The sequence below is a fragment of the Aegilops tauschii genome, chromosome 6 (genome assembly GCF_002575655.3).
Source record: "Aegilops tauschii subsp. strangulata cultivar AL8/78 chromosome 6, Aet v6.0, whole genome shotgun sequence".
Classification (NCBI taxonomy): domain Eukaryota; kingdom Viridiplantae; phylum Streptophyta; class Magnoliopsida; order Poales; family Poaceae; genus Aegilops; species Aegilops tauschii.
Window position 1 is genome coordinate 334017869 of NC_053040.3, and position 19205 is coordinate 334037073.

The following is a 19205-nucleotide window of genomic DNA, read 5'->3' on the forward strand; positions in this document are numbered from 1 at the left end:
GTGCCGACCTCGCCGCCCCGCTGTGTCTCCAAGGGCCGCCGTCGTCCGCTGTTTCGACTGGTGCACCCCGTTGGAGTTCGGAGCCACCGCAACGCCCCCCACGCCGATGTCTTCCTCCTCTGCTCCGACAAGCTTCGTCGCCGTTCTTCACCAACTCCGGTGACGCCCCCTGCTGCTACTAAACCCCCATGGGCCACCGTGTGTGCCGCTCGGTGAGCTCCGCTACCTCCTGCTCCTCGTTTGCTCTCTCGCGCACCCTAGCTAGCGGCCGCCGACGCGCCCGAACGCAGCGCCGCGGAACTCGTCGTCGACGAGTCTCCGGTGACCAATTGGTCATGGGCCGGTGCCGGTTGCACTCACCGCGCCCTGTAGATCCTCCCCAGCCTCTCCCTTTGCCCGCTAGCTCGCCGTAGCTCAGCTCCCGTACGAGTCGCCGCACGCGCTCGTCGCCGGCAACCGTCCGGTGACCCTTTGGTCCCGGGCTCGTGCTGTTGTGCTCGCGCACGCACGTAGGTCTTGCCCCGCTCTCCGGTTTGCCCGAAACCGCCCCGTATCATCGTTGTTGTTGCTCGCCCAGAGCACCTCACCGCCGGCAAGCTCGAAGCGCTCGCCTCCGTCCGTTCCAACACCTCTGGCCACCACCGTTCGACGTGCGACACCGAGCCGCATCGAACGCACCCGGCCACATCCCAGTAGACCCCCTGTGCGCGAAATCCGCGCCCCTCCCAAGCCGCGCCGCCGCGTTTGGCTCGCCGGAGGCAGCTCCGGCGCGTCTCCGGCTAGTGTCCGACATGGCGCCGCGGGTCCCACCGCCTGGGCCACTCACTGGTGGGCCCCCCTGTTGACCAGTTTACTGAGTCAACTGCTGACTGGGCCGCCCCTGTCTCACTGACCTATAGGCCCCACCTCAATAAACGAAATAAGTAAATAGATAAATTGCTAATTAATTAAATTAGTTAATTAAAACCCTTATCTCTCACTGACTACTGGGCCCCACCCGCTAATTAACCCATTTAGTCAGTCTAAACCCCCTGTTAGTGCCCCTGACAATGACATGTGGGTCCCAATGGACCCACCTGTCTGGTTTGACTGGTCAACCGACCAGTTGACCTGATGACATCACTCTAATGTCATGCTTGTGTCATCGTTCACTGTTCTGGATAATGTTGGATTTAAATAAATAATTAAAATCAGAAAATGATTAAAACTTTAGAAAATCATATAAAATAAACCGTAGCTCAGATGAAAATGTTTTCTACATGAAAGTTGCTCAGAACGATGAGACGAATCCGGTTTCGCAGCCTGTTCGTCCGTCACACATCCCTAGCATAGCAAACTAGCAACTTTCCCCCTCCGGTTCATCTGTCCGAAAACGCGAAACACCGGCAATACTTTGCCGGATGTTTCCCCCCTGCGCCGGTATCACCTACTACCGCGATTGGGCACCCCTAGCAACGCTCATTGTCATGTCATGCATCGTCATGCATATGTTTGCATTATATTTATTGTTTCTTCCCCCTCTTCTCTCGCTAGACTCCGAGACCGACGTTGCTGCAACCCAGTACGACTACGGTGTTGACGACCCCTCCTTCTTGCCAGAGCAACCAGGCAAGCCCCCCCCTTGATCACCAGATATCTCCTATTCTTCTCTCTACTTCTTGCATTAGAGTAGTGTAGCACGTTACTGCTTTCCGTTAATCCTATCCTGTTGCATAGCCTGTCCTTGCTACTACTGTTGTTACCTTACCTGCAATCCTACATGCTTAGTATAGGATGCTAGTATTCCATCTGTGGCCCTACATTCTTGTCCGTCTGCCATGCTATACTATCGGGCCGTGATCACTCGGGAGGTGATCACGGGTATATACTTATATACATAATATATGATACCTCTGGTGACTAAAGTCGGGTCGGCTCGTAGAGTACCCGCGAGTGGATCTTTGTGGCGGAGCGACAGGGCAGGTTGAGACCACCTAGGCGAGAGGTGGGCCTGGCCCTGGTCGGCGTTCGCAGTTACTTCATAATAACACAATTACCGAGATCTTGGTATTTGATCTGAGTCTGGCCACTGGCCTATACGCACTAACCAACTACGCGGGAACAGTTATGGGCACTCGACGTCGTGGTATCAGCCGAAGCCTTCTTGACGTCAGCGACTGAGCGGCGCGCGCCGGATTGGACTGGAACGCCTGCTCTTGTATTAGGGAGGCTAGGTCTGCTTCCGGCCGCCCACGCAACGTGCAGGTGTGCAATGGGCGATGGGCCCAGACCCATGCGCCATAGGATTTAGACCGGCGTGCTGACCTCTTTGTTGTGCCTAGGTGGGGCTGCGACGTGTTGATCTTCCGAGGCCGGGCATGACCCAGGAAAGTGTGTCCGACCAAAGGGGATCGAGCGTGTTGGGTTATGTGGTGCACCCCTGCAGGGAAGTTTATCTATTCGAATAGCCGTGTCCCTCGGTAAAAGGACGACCCGGAGTTGTACCTTGACCTTATGACAACTAGAACCGGATACTTAATAAAACACACCCTTCCAAGTGCCAGATACAACCCGGCGATCGCTCTCCCATAGGTCGACGAGGAGAGGGTTGTCAGGTAGGATTATGCTATGCGATGATACTTGGTGAACTTACCATCTACTCTCTTCTACATGCTGCAAGATGGAGGCTGCCAGAAGCGTAGTCTTCGATAGGATTAGCTATCCCCCTTTTATTCTGGCATTCTGCAGTTCAGTCCATCGATATTGCCCCTTTACACAGATACCCATGCATATGTAGTGTAGATCCTTGCTTGCGAGTACTTTGGATGAGTACTCACGGTTGCTTTTCTCACTCTTTCCCCTTTTCTTTCTACCTGGTTGTCGCAACCAGATGCTGGAGCCCAGGAGCCAGACGCCACCGTTGACGACGACTCCTACTACACCGGAGGTGCCTACTACTACGTGCAGGCCGCTGACGACGACCAGGAGTAGTTTAGGAGGATCCTAGGCAGGAGGCCTGCGCCTCTTTCGGTCTGTATCCCAGTTTGTGCTAGCCTTCTTAAGGCAGACTTGTTACTTATGTCTCTACTGAGATATTGTTGCTCCCGCTGACTCGTCTATGATCGAGCACTTGTATTTGAGCCCTCGAGGCCCCTGGCTTGTATTATGATGCTTGTATGACTTATTTTACTTTTTAGAGTTGTGTTGTGATATCTTGCCGTGAGTCCCTGATCTTGATCGTACACATTTGCGTGTATGATTAGTGTGCGATTGAATCGGGGGCGTCACACCACATATCAAATTATGAAAGTAGCGAACACAAATTGAACCAACATGATGAAAGTGACTAGATGAAATTCCCGTGTACCCTCAAGAACGCTTAGCTTATCATAAGGGACCGTTTTGGCCTATCATTTGGCTCAAAAGGAGTGGGTACCTTGCTGCACTTTTGTTACTACTACCGTTACTTGCTCATTACAAATTATCTTGCTATCAAACTACTCTGTTACTTACAATTTCAGCACTTGCACACATTACCTTGCTGAAAACCACTTGTCATTTCCTTCTGCTCCTCGTTGGGTTCGACACTCTTACTTATCGAAAAGAGCGACAATTGATCCCCTATACTTGTGGGTCATCATGCATCTCCATGGATAGATCTTGCGTGTGCGTAGAATTTTTTTGTTTTCCATGCAATGTTTCCCTACAGTGGTATCAGAGCCAGGTCTATGCGTAGATGATATGCACGAGTAGAACACAAAGAGTTGTGGGTGGTGATAGTCATATTTCTTACCAGCAACGTCTTATTTTGATTTGGCGGTATTGTAAGATGAAGCGGCCCGGACCAACCATACATGTCCACACACATGAGACCGGTTCCACCGACTGACATGCAACTTGCTTTGCATAAAGGTGGCTGACGGGTGCCTGTTTCTCCTACTTTAGTTGAATCAAATTTGACTGCGGGCGGTCCTTGAATAAGGTTAAAATAGCAAACTTGATAAATAACCGTTGTGGTTTTTTCCGTAGGTAAGAATGGTTCTTGCTAGAAGCCCATAACAACCACGTAAAACATGCAACAACAAAGTAGAGGACGTCTAACTTGTTTTTGCAGGGCATGTTGTGATGTGATATGGTCAAGACATGATATGATATACGTTATTGTATGAGATGATCATGTTTTGTAATTTATTGGCAATCGGCAGGAGCCTTATGGTTGTCTCTTTATTGTATGAAATGCAAGCGTCGTGTAATTGCTTTACTTTATCGATATGCATTAGCAATAGTTGGCGAGACGACCCCGACGCAATGATGGAGATCAAGGTGTCGAGCCGGTGACGATGGAGATCATGACAATGCTTTGAAGATGGAGATCAAAAGCACAAGATGATGATGGCCATATCATGTTACATATTTTGATTGCATGTGATGTTTATCCTTTATGCATCTTATTTTGCTTAGAACGACGGTAGCATTATAAGATGATCCCTTCACTAAATTTCAATATAAAAGTGTTCTCCCCGAGGATGCACCGTTGCTAAAGTTTGTCGTTTCGAAGCACCTCGTGATGATCGGGTGTGATAGACTCTACGTTCACATAGAATGGGTATAAGCCAGATTTACACACACGAAATACTTGGATTAAACTTGACGAGCCTAGCATGTACAGACATGGTCTCGGAACACTAGAGATCGAAAGGTCGAACATGAATCATATAGTAGATATGATCAACTTGAAGATGTTCACCATTGATGACTACCCCATCTCACGTGATGATCGGACATGGGTTAGTTGATTTGGATCATGTATCACTTAGACAACTTGAGAGATGTTGATTTAAGTGGGAGTTTATTAGTAATTTGATTAATTGAACTAAGATTTATCATGAACATAGTCAAAATGTCTTTGCAAATTATGTTGTAGTTCAATAGCTCGCGATGTAGCTTCCCCGTTTTTTGATACGTTCCTAGAGAAAACTAAGTTGAAAGATGATGGTAGCAATAATGCGGACTGGGTCCATGATCTGAGTATTATCCTCATTGCTGCACAGAACAATTATGTCCTTGATGCACCGCTAGGTGATAGACCTACTGCAAGAGCTACTGCAGATGTTATGAACGTCTGGTAGACTCGATCTCATGACTACTCGATAGTTCAGTGTGCCATGCTTTACGGCCTAGAACTGGGACTTCAAAGACATTTTGAACGTCACGGAGCATATGAGATGTTCCAAGAGCTGAAGTTAATATTCCAAGCTAATGCCCGGGTTGAGAGATATGAAGGCTCCAACAAGTTCTATAGTTGTAAGATGGAGGAGAATAGTTCTGTCAGTGAACACATACTCAAAATGTCTGGGTATCATAACCACTTGACTCAGCTGGGAATTGATCTTCCAGTTGAGAGTGTTATTGACAGAGTTCTTCAGTCACTACCACCAAGCTACAAAGGCTTCGTGATGAACTATAATACTCAAGGGATGACGAGAAAGATTCCCAAGCTCTTCGTGATGCTGAAATCGGCGGAGGTAGAAATCAAAGAGCATCAAGTGTTGATGGTCAACAAGACCATCAGTTTTAAGGAAAAGGGCAAGGGAAAGAAAGGGAACTTCAAAGAAGAACAGAAAGAAAATTGCCGCTCACTACAAAAAGAATACACTTCCGTGATGATACGTGTTTGTCACAGTAGGTCGCGTTTTTTGTCATGCATGTACATCCATGACGATTTTATGACAGAATCAAGATAGTCATACCTGTGCTGTCGTAGAAGTGTTCCATGACATTACCAAAATTATCATCACGGAAGTGTCCACTTCCATGACGATAAATCGCGCGTCACAGAAGTGCTTTCGTCAAGGGTGACCGACACGTGGCATCCACCGTAACGGAACGCCGTTAAGCTATCGGGTCGGGTTTTGGATCCGATAACCCGTTAACAGCCCCGACCAATGGGAAATTTCCACGTGTAAAATTCTTATTGGCCGGACGAAACACGTGTCAGCTCGTCAGTGGGTCAGATAGGCGCCTATGATATGTCGACACGTGCCACGGCCCACCACTGGCCCTTTAGCTTACGAAGCCGGCCCGTTTGACTTGGTCAAAAGTTAACGGGCTGGCCCATGAAAAGCCTGTTAACGGTCTCTTCGCAAATAGCCCATTTTACGACCCGTTAACTCACGGCCCGTTAGGCCCTAAAGGAAATCGGCCAAACAACGTCATGTGGGCCGTCGAATATAACACCAGCCCATTTCACTTTCGGCCCATGTATGGCCCACGACGTCTTTCGGCCCATATGAGGCCTTCGTATCTTTCGGCCCTTTACAGGCCCACGGTGACTCTAGCCCATAATGAAAAGTAATTTTCTTTATACCCGTTAACGGCCCGTGATTTACATGGGCCGTTTCCAGCCCGTGTTAGCTTTCGGCATATTGACGGCCCATACATTCTTGGGCTCCTTTTCGGCCCTCGATTACTTCCGGCCCGTTACTGGCCTGTTCCCCTAATGGGCCAAATTCGGCCCATGGCAAGAGTCGGCCCGTTACTGGCATGTTCCCCTAATGGGCCAAATTCGGCCCATGGCAAGAGTCGGCCCGTTACTGGCCTATTACCCTAATGGGCCAAATTCAGCCCATGGCAAGAGTCGGCCCGTTTCTGGCCTGTTAACCCGTTGCGCCGTTTCCAGCCCGTCCTATATTCTGGCCCATTAACGACCCGTTATGCCTGTGACAGAATTAAGCCTTTGCTGTCCTGCGGCCTGTTAACGACCTGTTACTGTGCTGGGCCGAAACCAATTACGCCCGATTATGGCCCATGTAGACCCATTTATCCGACGGCCTGAGGCCCACCGATTACAGGCCCATTTATCGATGGCTCGTAGGAGACCCATGGATCCTACGGCCCGTATATGGCCCATGGTGGTTGCGGCCACTAGCAAACCATGGAAAAAGAAGACTAGGAAATAAATAAGGCCGAAACTAACGCTAGGCTATTAAGGCGATTGCACATATTACATCCACTCGGCATCAAAGATCGCCACCAGTGCAAATATAGGGAACACCCTACACTATACAAAAATGGCTTGCTGTTTTCTTCAGCCGGTGGCTGCACGTTAAGAATAAATTTTGTATCGCACCAAAACAAATTACAACTATATAACAAAAGGAAGGTTTGCATAAAACTTAACAGTCTAGGAGATAAATGCACCACCAGAAGTTCAGAAGCTCAGTTCATTTGACCTGACTGTTACGTTTTCATGTTGTATTGTCCGATGGAGCACCATAACCCTCGCCTTCATTTCCCCTAGGCTCCTAAACAACATAGCAAATGTCTGATAGTCTGGTTTCAAAACCATGCATATCTTGACGACATTGAGCAATGTTTCTCCTTGTTTCACAAAGGGTCTCTGTTAGGGAATGGACTTGTGTCTGGAGCGCAGATACAACATTGCTTTGAGCTTGCATATCTTGATCATGAGGCAGTTTGGACGATATTGCCTTAACAACCAACCCAGTATTACGCAGGAACGTGCTTTTGGCACTGTTAGTGGACAGGTACTGACCCACTGTAGCAAGAGCTGACATTGCGGTTATAGTTGCCTCGCCACCTTCAGAAGGTGGCGGTTCCACCATTTTTTCCATAGCTTGCTGAAAAGTTCAGGTTTTACATTAGTAGTACCAGAACAGAAGATATTAAGGAGGCAACAAAACCAAACAAAATAGCTTTGGTATATATACAGAACTTATTCTGGTGAACCCATGTAAAATATTAGTTGTATTTTATTGCAAAGTACATAATAAAACCAGGTTCCAAACATATGACCATGTACCATCGCTAATGTATTGTCTATTTCTTCACATTGTATTGAGGGCTAAGGATAAAGAGACAAAGTTTATAATACGGTAAGCATAGTATGACATCATTCATATCACAAAACAACTGAGAACAGACAAACAGGCAATTGTAACATTGTGTGGGCAAGTCCAGCACGGAACTAGATTACGGGTCAAGATCAAAGGAACACCACTCCTCTCTTTTAAACCTTGTAAGGTGCAATGATACGCTAAGACAATTGTGTATAAAATTGAAAAGAGTAATAGACATTGGCTGCAAACCATGAAGTTCAAGGCACAAGTCCGAGTAAGTAGTAGTTAAAAGGCATGAGGATTAAGGACTTACAACAGCGGCTTTGACTGGTGTTGTCATGCCCTTCTTCTTGCTGGTGTGACAGTCCTTGAAGATTTCCACAGCATTTGGTTCAGGTACTTTTTGGTCCTTGCGGGCTTTCCTCTGCATTTCGAACAAGTCAATATAGATCTGATAATATGGTACAACAAAAAGAGTGAAACAACAGCTAATTACAAGAGCCTCGCAGTGTGCAATATAGCTACGAGATCCTGTCGTCTGTTGGAATTTCACTTTCGTATGGTTGGCCTTGTTCTTTGAACAGTTCACCTACAAGAAGATAGATTTGTGCGGCACATGCGTAAATAGGACTTCAACATGTGATCTGATCACATATATATAATGTACCTGATACTTCGGATCAGACCAGTGTTTAACAAGGCCCCTCCAGTCTTCATCCGATATATTTTCCACTGGAGATGTTTGGGAAAGTTCACTGTTAGCCTTGCCTTCAAAGTGAGTTTTCCTCAAGTTATACCGATACTGTCGCAGAGCAGACTTGAAAACATGGGTGCAAGCTTGTCTGGTTGCATCATCTTGGCTATCCAACTTGAACCTCATCTGTTGAAAATTATGGGAGTCTCATTATCAGCAACCTAGAAAGTATGGGACAGAGCAAGACGATATTACTAGTTTCCATACATAACCATACTTAGAGATAAATGGTCGAGGAAGGTGTTGAACTGAGTTTCGTCTTTGTCATTTCTGTACTAAATCCATGTTGGGAGGATACGTACATGACACCTAACGGCAATCGCTGCCTCTGGTACTAACTTGGCTGACTCTGTAGCATCACGTGGCCTTTTTAAACCTGCCTCAAAACGGATCTCCATTCTTCCTCCTCTAGATTTAGTTAACCTATCGAGCATTATCCCTGATGTTTGTTTCCTCTTGCGCCTAGGTGCTAGTCCAACAACGAACATAGGAAGTGTTAGTGTACATCAAACTGTGAGACTACATATAAAGAAGCATGCAACTGTAACTTGACTCCAGCAACTACCTTCTTGCTGTTGAAGCTCACAATGTTCATCTGATATTGCCAACTCGTCTTGTGTCAAGAGTGCTTGGGAAGTAGTGTCAGGTGGCAAGGGAGCTTGGGAACGTGCTGCTAGCTCAGTTGACGCACGAGTAAGTCGTGCAGCTGGTAGTACTGTGGTAGGTGTTGCAAGAACTAGGGCTGTCTCTGCTTGTTTGGTGGCAGCTATTTGTTTCTGTTTGGCTTTTTTTGCAACTCGTGTAGCATGGGATGCCGTGTTTGTAGAATTTTCCGCTGGACTTTGACCTTCTATTGCACCATGAGTACCAGCAGAATCTGCAGGATTCATCCGCTTCTCATACCCTGCCATTCTGTGTTTCTTCCTCTTTCTCTGTGCCATGTTAAGTCAAGCCGACAAGAAAAACGAATAACAATTTAGTTCTTCAGAACAAATTGATGTGTGATGCAGACAAACTGAACTTTGATGTTAGACAACCACATGATAGGAGGATGTAATATGTATGAAAAATAGGACGGAAGAGATAACCAGAACTATGATGTGTAAACTAAGAAGAAGACATTTCACTAAATTAGAAGCAATGCAATGGAAGGTAGACACCATATGAAAGATGCTACAAATATCGCTCTGCCAAGTTAACAATGTCTCATCATAAATGGCGTTTAAACAAATGTGAAGCAGTACAAGAAATAAATCATATGCAAGATGCAAACAACATCACACTACCATCTTAGAGGTGTCTCGTCATTAGTGCCATTGCATATTCACAGCATTGCATATTCACATTCAACAAATTAGAAGCAATGAAAGCTAGACACCATATGAAAGATGCAACGAATATCACTCTACCAAGTCGTCATAAGTGCCATTTCAACAAATTAGTAGTACAAGCTAGAAAAGAATGTGAGATGTAACCTATATCACACTCCGAAGTCAAACGTGTCTTATGATAAGTGATTGTTGCAGGTTACAGAACAGTAGTAATTTGATGTAAGAACATGGTGTGATAGACAGATATTGTATGTTCTAGAAACAGGAGCATGTGTCTCATTCAAGTATAATGTGTAAAGTAAGCAGATGGAATTCAACAAAATTAGAAGCAATACAAGCTAGACATCACACATAACATGCAACCACATATAACAGTGCCAAGTTAGAGGGAGCACCGGTGATGCTGCACTAGGGGAGACGTGCTCATCATAAACACAGCTTTGTTGAGTGTCTATGCATGTGTTGTCTTGGAAATCATCTTGGGGGTGTGGAGGAGTAGAAACTGTAGAGGCCCTCCGTTCGGAAGGAGCACCTTTATCCGCTGCCTTGCTAACTTCCTTCCGCTTTATTGATTTTGAATTGTCAAGTAAAACTGACAAGAAAAAGCAATAAAATTCTCTCTTCAGAACTCATTCATGCATGATACTGACAATCACTACTTTGATGTAAGGCAAACACATGATACCAGGATGGAATATGTATGAAAAAAGGACGGCATGGCATGTTCACAACTGTTTGTGTAAACTAAGCAGAAACCATTCCAGCAAATAAGAAGCAATGCAAGCTAGACACCACATGAAAGATGCAACCAATATGACTCTGCCAAGTTAAAAGCGTCCCATCATAAATGGAATTTCAACAAATTAGAAGCAGCGCATGCTATAAATCATATGAAAGATGCAACTAATATCGCACTGCATATACTAAAGCTGTCTCGTCATGTTGATTGATGCGGGATACAAAAAAAACAATAGTTTTATGTAAGGACATGCTTAATAGACAGATGTACTATGTACTAAATACAGGAAGGCATGTCACATTAACATGTATAATGTATAAGCTAAGCAGACTAGCACATGCAGTTTAACCAGATTGGAAGAATTACAATCTAGACACCATATGCAACATGCAACCACATATCACGCTGCCAAGTTAGAGCAAGAACCTGCGATGCTAGTGTAGGGGAATGCTGTAATCAACTACAGAGCTACGTTCACTATCTTCATCTAGCATTTCTGTTTCTTGAGAATCATGTCGGGAGGCTGACGCTGCATTCTTTAAATGAGGAGTAGTCCCCTTGCCTGCCTGCCTCGTCATAAGTGATTGATGAGGGATACACAAGAACATTAGTTTGATGTAAGAACATGGTTAATACACAGATGTACTAGTATGTACCAAAAACAGAAAGGTATGTCATATTCAAAGGTATAATGTGTAAGCTAAGCAGATGCAATTTAACCAAATTGGAAGCAATACAAGCTAGACATCCGGCTGGAGTGGTGAGCATGATCATCTAGGACCTGAGAGCCTGGTGGGAGGCGGGCTGCTTCGCCACCATCGCATCTTTTTAGTTGGCTTCCAGGTGATGCCTATCTTTGCTGGGCTTGTTACTGGCTCGGCCAGTGCCCTGACTAGCTACTTGTCTTCTGGTGCTCACGGGATGGTGGTTCATGTAAAAAAATATCTTACCGACTTCGGCCTTTCGAATACAAGCTAGACACCATATGGAACATGCAACCACATATGACACCGCGAAGTTAAAGCAAGCACCTGGGATGGTGGTTCATTGCGAGCGAGGTCATAACTCCAGAGCTACGTTTACCGTCTCCATCTGCTGACACTGCACCCTTTATAGCGCTGTAACGTGTCTAGCCTACCCGCATACGAAGATGGAGCGACTTCTCTCTTTTCTTTTTGGCTTCTCTCATGGCAGCAGAGTCTGAAATACCCTTGCATAAAAACACAATAGTGAGAGTAAGGGTGAAGTGTGTGCAGAACTAGTGCACTGTAAAAGTAGCAGATAGCAGGCGGCTGAAAAATAAATGACAGGAGACATATGATAGGTCTACAACATTGCATGGCAAACAAAATTAGATTCTACTCCGTATGATTTTGTAATATATGAGCACAGGAAATGCAGGTACTCCTCCAGCACACCACCACATGTAGTCATATCTAAGATAACAGTCGACTGAAAATAAATAGGTCAGTCGATTTTTTTTAATGAACCGTCCGATCTATAAGGAACGGGCAGATGGCCTTCGTCTACCTCCCGCCAGTCACTGTTGACGATCTTTCTTGAACCACCAGCGACCACCGGCCCAGACCCCTGCCTCTGCTGCCCCGCCCTCCCATCGACCTCACACCACCGCCGTGCTTGGCAGCGCCCCCAGGCCATCCCTTTAATCCCGGCCGACCTCCAGATCGGGCGCCAGTAGCTCTAGGCCACACACGCCCCTAAGATAAACACCAAGGCGCTGCTTCCCCGGCGTAATAGGCGTACTAGCGCCTATTACGCCGGGGAATGCTTCCGTTAATTGGGAATCAACTGGCCAGAAATTGAAATTCAGGGGGGCGACGAACCTCTAGCTAAGGTGAAATAGTATATGAGGAGAAACCTTGTGCATCGCGAGTTACTAGGAACATCTAGTATCAAGATGAAGCGGTCAACTAGTGTCTTCTGTGGGATGAATACCGTGCAAGCAGAGACGTAAGATTTGCACGAATAAGGGAAGAGGAGTACCTTTTTCGGTTGCCGGTGTGGTCACCTCCACATGTCGCGCCGATCTTCTTCTTTTTACCGGGGAAACCGATGTTCTGGAGGGTGCAGGCTTGGATGAACCCATGGCCAAATTGTTGACTGTGTTGCCGTGGCCATATGTCGGCGGAGGGGAAGCAGATCCGAGGCGGCGAAGGACGGCGTAGCAGGAACAACTCCGGTGCGGTGGAGGGTGGCGAAGTTGGAGCGGCAGCGGTGAGGCGCAGGACGGCGTGGTTGAACTGGCTCGGGTACGAACGGCTCGGCCTCGGCTTCAACTACTAGCCGTGGAGGGCGTTGCGGTGGACGACGACGTCGGGGTATCGGCTCCGGCGTGATGGAGGAGGGCGGCGGTTGATGGGTGGGATGGGGTGGCGGACGGAGGACGCCGGGGTTTCACGGCTGGTGGAGAGGTAGTTTTGGCGCCCACGGAGTACGAATGGGGAATCGGACGGGTGTGGGGAACCATGTTTCGGTCTGGGAAGCGCTTGTTCTTGGCTTTTTTGAACAGAAGATGGGACGCGCTTGTTTGAAAATTGGGGAAAGTACAAACTTTGCCCCCCTCTTAAATTTTAGACCTACTGCAGGTCGGGGGTAGGATGGTAATCCTAGGTGTCCCAAATAGTGGGCGGGAGTGATTTCGGCCACGCGCATGTGTGCTTAGGCGGCCATTGTGTATGAATGTTTTTCGGATGCGGTTGCGTGGTGTCTAGATGAATCTACAAACCTACCCCGGTTTAGACCTTTGGATGTCGGACCGGTAGGTTTCACGGGTCGGAGTTATTAGAAAAGTAATTTCCTTGTACTACCAAACATTGGTCTCACGCAGTTCGGGCGAGTAGAGGCTCTTTTGGCGCTTCGTTCGAAATTTTGAAACACAAGCATTCACGTTTAGAGTACTCTTGAACTATGAGGATTGACCTAAATAGACAACGTTATATTTGACCTTGTATGTTTGAAAACCTCATTAAATTATCCGCTTCTTTTTGAAATTTTGACACTTGAAAATCCTATAACTACGATTATTTTGGAATGGAGGAGCTAAATTTGAATCTATTTTGTACACGACTACAGATGCTATTATCTACAAAATCAGAGCAAAGATTGGTGCCCCCATAATTTAGGTATGGTTTACAAATGCCATGATATCAAATTCAAATAATTGAATGGACTTCATGTTGAATTCAATTTTTTTAAACCACCTTAAGTTGAATTCAAATGTATGCTAGTTCATAGGTAGCTATTTATAATGTCCATTGTGTAACTTTCGTATGTATAATGTGCTTTACACACAAAACATGAACTATACTCACGTTTATATTCGATTGCTAAAGCGATGTATTGTCTGGAGTTAAAAATACTAACTATGAGGATCAATTGTGTCGAATAATAACATAGACATGCTCAAATTCGATAGAATCTAGATGTCTGATGGATCAATGACCGCTCCTTACGCGAATTGCAAATATCATGATCCCATCCTAATATTTGGATACAATTTATATCTTTAATCAATGTGTAGAGCAGTCTTTTACGTGTAGTTTCATTCTCCATCGGTGGTCTCTCACACATGCTCACACACTCTCTCCCGAGGTGTATTTCTCGCACACATGCTCTAGATATAACCCTCCCTCCCTCTCGTAACCATTTACAACTGTTTTCACTAACCTTTATCACAAGCACTCTTCCTCTCGCAAAATACACACGCACAATCCTCATCGACCCTTTCTATATACATGGACCTGCCTACGTGTCTCATGTACGCACATTATCTTAACGCCTGTCTCTCACGCATTGTCTCACACCTCTCTTCCTAATCGACGAGTACGATTCTAGCAGAGCATTCTGTAGGATGCCCCTTAAAGTTTGGTTGGATGAATATTAATATCAGAGATAAAGGGGTTACCTTAGTCCGAGAACCTAGGGTTACAAATCCTAGCCGGCTTTGTCAGTGGACACAGAGTCCTTCACAATTCTGCTATCTTTGTCTTGTACGACTAGTCATCCATGGGTCTTCCTAAATGCGTCACGGGCCGACCAATGTGGCGCAGGACGGAACCGAACGAAGGGCCTCACCTCGACCCACCGGACCTCACGCGGTGACACACCCTCTGCCCCCACGTGTCATTATCTTCTCACACCCACACATACCAACACAAACACCACACACACAGAAAATTTCTCCTGGTGCCTCTATTCCCTCCCCCCTTGCATATACACACTCAAGGGAATGGGATCTCTTGTCGTGACGTTATATTCGTCTCTCTCTCTCTCCAGACCACTCTCATTTCTCGTGCTATCCCTCCCACGCCCCCCGTCGGCCCCTCTATCCATGCCTCTCTCGAATACGTAATACACACACATACCTCTCTAGGCCCTGCCAAATGCATCAACTACACATTCACACATGTTACATCACGTACCCCATTGATCTAAAAAGCCCTCTCTTCACGTTTATTTCGCATACAACATTCCTTTTGAATAAAGTGTGGCCAAAAATTTATTTTAGAGTTTCTACATATATACAACATTACAAAGTTATATGGAGGAGTACGAACGCTAGTTTGCATTGCATGGTGCCCACAATGATATTTATTCCGCACTGTGAATTTGTATATTTTTATACTATATACAAAGTTAGTCATAATAAAGAGAAACAAAGAGCATCTCTCTCTCCATCGCATACCCCCCTGTACGCCCCTTTCACGTATGCACACAAAACTATCTCCAGGTCCTCTAAAAGTAAGCCCCCAGAAAATTCACGCATGTTTCATCTTTCTCTCGCGATATATGCAATGACGAACATTGTATTTGAAGCGAAAGCACGATATGTACATTGGACTTCAGAATCCACTCATTACGGTCACCATTTATGTTTAGTGGTTATTATACAGTCACGGGCTCTCCGTACAACTCTGTATTTGCTCATGACATGACTAGTTGACCAGTTAAACGCTCCACGTGGCACCTCTAGTGTTGCATCACATTATCTCACTACCATCGTGCTCACCTGTCGACTTGTATCTACTCTACATCTACACTCTTATAAAATACATAAAATACACTCTTATAAAACACGGAGTTGGTGATGATGGTGTGCCTGCCATCCTGCAATATAGGCCGTCCGATTTATATCTGACAGATAGAAAGAAACTATGGCAATTTTGGAAAAAGGTACCCACACACCTCTCCACATTTGCAAATAAGGCCTCCCCTCGTTCATCCTTTTCTTTCACAAGATAAACAAGTCATACAAATGCATCTTGATGTTACGTGCAACGCACGGGCATCTTGCTAGTAAGAATGAAAACAAACGACAAAAAAATATTTGGACGGTGGTTCGAAGTCATGACCGCGGGCACAGCGGACAAGGTGGCCTTGTATTGGTATGCTGAGCCGTCTGTTTTAACACACAGGAGCTGGTGTGGTGACTATACACACATGCACGCATCCACACGAACTGCATCCACACAACACTCACACAAACACATGCACCCACGCACGCACGCAACACTCAGACGTACACACGCAACACTCACGCGCACGCACGCAACACACACGCACACACGCACGCATGCATGCACACACCAGTACACCACACGACCAACACACACTCTCACGCTCAAGTGCTCAACCTACACGTGCATGCGCACACATCAGGCCCTGACAGACACATACACAACCAGGTGATTCCCGCGCACGGGTTGGAGCCTTGTCGTGCCTGCGTAAATTTGTGTTTATCTGACCTTTTGCCTATGCGAACTGACAGGTGGGACCCACAAGGAACGTGGTCAATTTAACTAGTCAACATGGCACCACGCAGACTATTTGGCCGGTCAACAGAGTGCAATCCGATGCTAAACTGTGAGCAAGTGACCGTATAATCACTGCAAAACGTATATAGTGACCGTAATCAGCTTATTCTGAAGTTCGGTGACCGTATTACGCTTTTCTCTCTGTAGGCCCTCCAAAACTACATCTCTACACGTTCTCGCTTGTTACATCTAACAACTATGCAATACATCACTACTACTACACTCTAACACAATAAATCATATGTGTTTTTAGTTTTACTAGATATCATATTGTTACTTATAATTATTCAGTTTGCATACATTAAAATTGCCTTTGAAATGTATGGCCAGTATCATCTACCGCACGGGGAAAATCCCGCCCTTTCCTGTTTAATCGGGTTTGTATCGATGGATCGTGCGAAACAGCAAAACTATAGTACTATACAGTACTACAAGTGACAGTTCACTGGGCCGTCGTGTCGTCTACTCGTCCATCGTAAGAGTGGAGCGCTCGCTTTCATAAATCTTCCAGTCCCTTTCGCCGACATGTGGGACATCAAGCTACCGGGTCCACGTGCCATACCGGAATACAGTGCAGAGCAGCCGGGGTGAAGCACCACAGTCATGGCGCCGGCGTAGTAATGAGCAATGAGGCGTCAAATCACAAAGCTGCACCTTTCCCGCAGTTAAGTTGGAGGGATGAAGCAACCATCACATCATTTCACTCGTTGCTGAATCCGCTTCTCCCTCATCTTCTTCAACTTAACCACGTGTTGCTTCTGCCGTTGTTCTGCCTCATGTGGGACGCGGATCAGCTTGGTAAAGCACTGACACGTGGGACTGCATGTTAGCAAACCGCCAGGACAACGTCCTTCGAAAATAAGAAGCCTAATCCTAGACTTACAAAGGGGTATGTAGCTGCTACGTATACTTTCCATCTAATCTATATATGCCCCCCTGATTTTCAGGTGGGGTGGGCCTAATCCTCTCCTTTAATCCAATCAAATAGTCCCACATCACATCAGTTCGTAACATTACGTAAACCATTACGTGGATGTAGCATTGCTCAAATAAGAAACCTCCCCCGCCATCCGCGCGGCAAAATCACCTCCTTTTTACTAATCTTGATTCTATAATTTTTTAGATCAATATAATTGAGATTTGTATAGATAGCACATAGGAGCAAAACCAAGTGGTACGGTTAAGGGCATCCACAATGTGTAGCCAAATGTGAAAATAGCTTTTGGCATCGTGGGAACCATTGTGGACGGTGTTGCCAAAGCCAAAAAGATGGAACCGAAGCTCCCTGATTGATTGATTGAAGGAATAGAAAAATGCAACGTCTCTCCTCTTTCTCCCATGCTTGGACGCATGTAGTACAGTATAGAGCACAGAGTCTACTCCCCTGTCCCTTCTGCCACAAATCACAAAGCAGTGAGGCGTCAAATCACAAAAGCACGGACGAAGCAACCATCATTTCACTCTTCGCTGACTCCGCTTCTCCATCGTCTTCTTCGAGAAACCATCTCATCGCACTAGTACTCCTAGTAGTACTAGTAAAGGACTTCCTGGATGCAAATAAGGCGGTTGTCTCGGCTTGCAGGCGGCACTTGCGAATGACTTACCGTGGTCTCCCTCAATGGTGTTCTCCGTCGAACGCACTTCGCCAAACCACCCAAAAAAAAGATATCGTCGACGTCACCGCAATGGGGAAGGAAGTCAAATATAGTTACTACCTCCATTTTTTTGTACACAAGGCCAGTATATCAAAATTACAATTTGCAAAGGGCCACTAACACTAATCGAGGCGAAATTGATGGGGTTAGCAACCAAGGACATAAATATCCCCTGCCTGCATGCGGAAGTGAGAAGGTTGGTTTGCATGGCGCTGCATTAATCAAGCGATGAGGAGTGAGATGGTTAGTGTTGGGGAACGTAGTAATTTCAAAAAAATTCCTACGCACACGCAAGATCATGGTGATGCATAGCAACGAGAGGGGAGAGTGTTGTCCACGTACCCTCGTAGACCGACAGCGGAAGCGTTATCACAACGCGGTTGATGTAGTCGAACGTCTTCACGATCCGACCGATCAAGTACCGAACGCACGGCACCTCCGAGTTCTACACACGTTCAGCTCGATGACGTCCCTCGAACTCCGATCCAGCCGAGTGTTGAGGGAGAGTTTCTTCAGCACGACGGCGTGGTGACGATGATGATGTTCCACCGACGCAGGGCTTCGCCTAAGCTCCGCAACGGTATTATCGAGGTGTAATATGGTGGAGGGGGGCACCGCACACGGCTAAGAGATCTCAAGGATCAATTGTTGTGTCTCTGGGGTGCCCCCTGCCTCCGTATATAAAGGAGCAAGGGGAAGGCAGCCGGCCAAGGGGAGAGGCGCGCCAAAGGGGAGAGTCCTACTCCCACCGGGAGTAGGACCCCTCCTTTCCTTGTGGGAGTAGGAGAAGGGAAGGGGGAAGGAGAAAGAAGGAAGAGGGCGCCCCCCTTCCCTAGTCCAATTCGGACTAGCCCATGGGGAGGGGTGCGGCCACCCTTTCGGGTCTTCCTCTCCTTTCCCGTATGGCCCATTAAGGCCCAATACGAATTCCCGTAACTCTCCGGTACTCCGAAAAATACCCAAATCACTCGGAACCTATCCGAAGTCCGAATATAGTCGTCCAATATATCGATCTTTACGTCTCGGCCATTTCGAGACTCCTCGTCATGTCCCC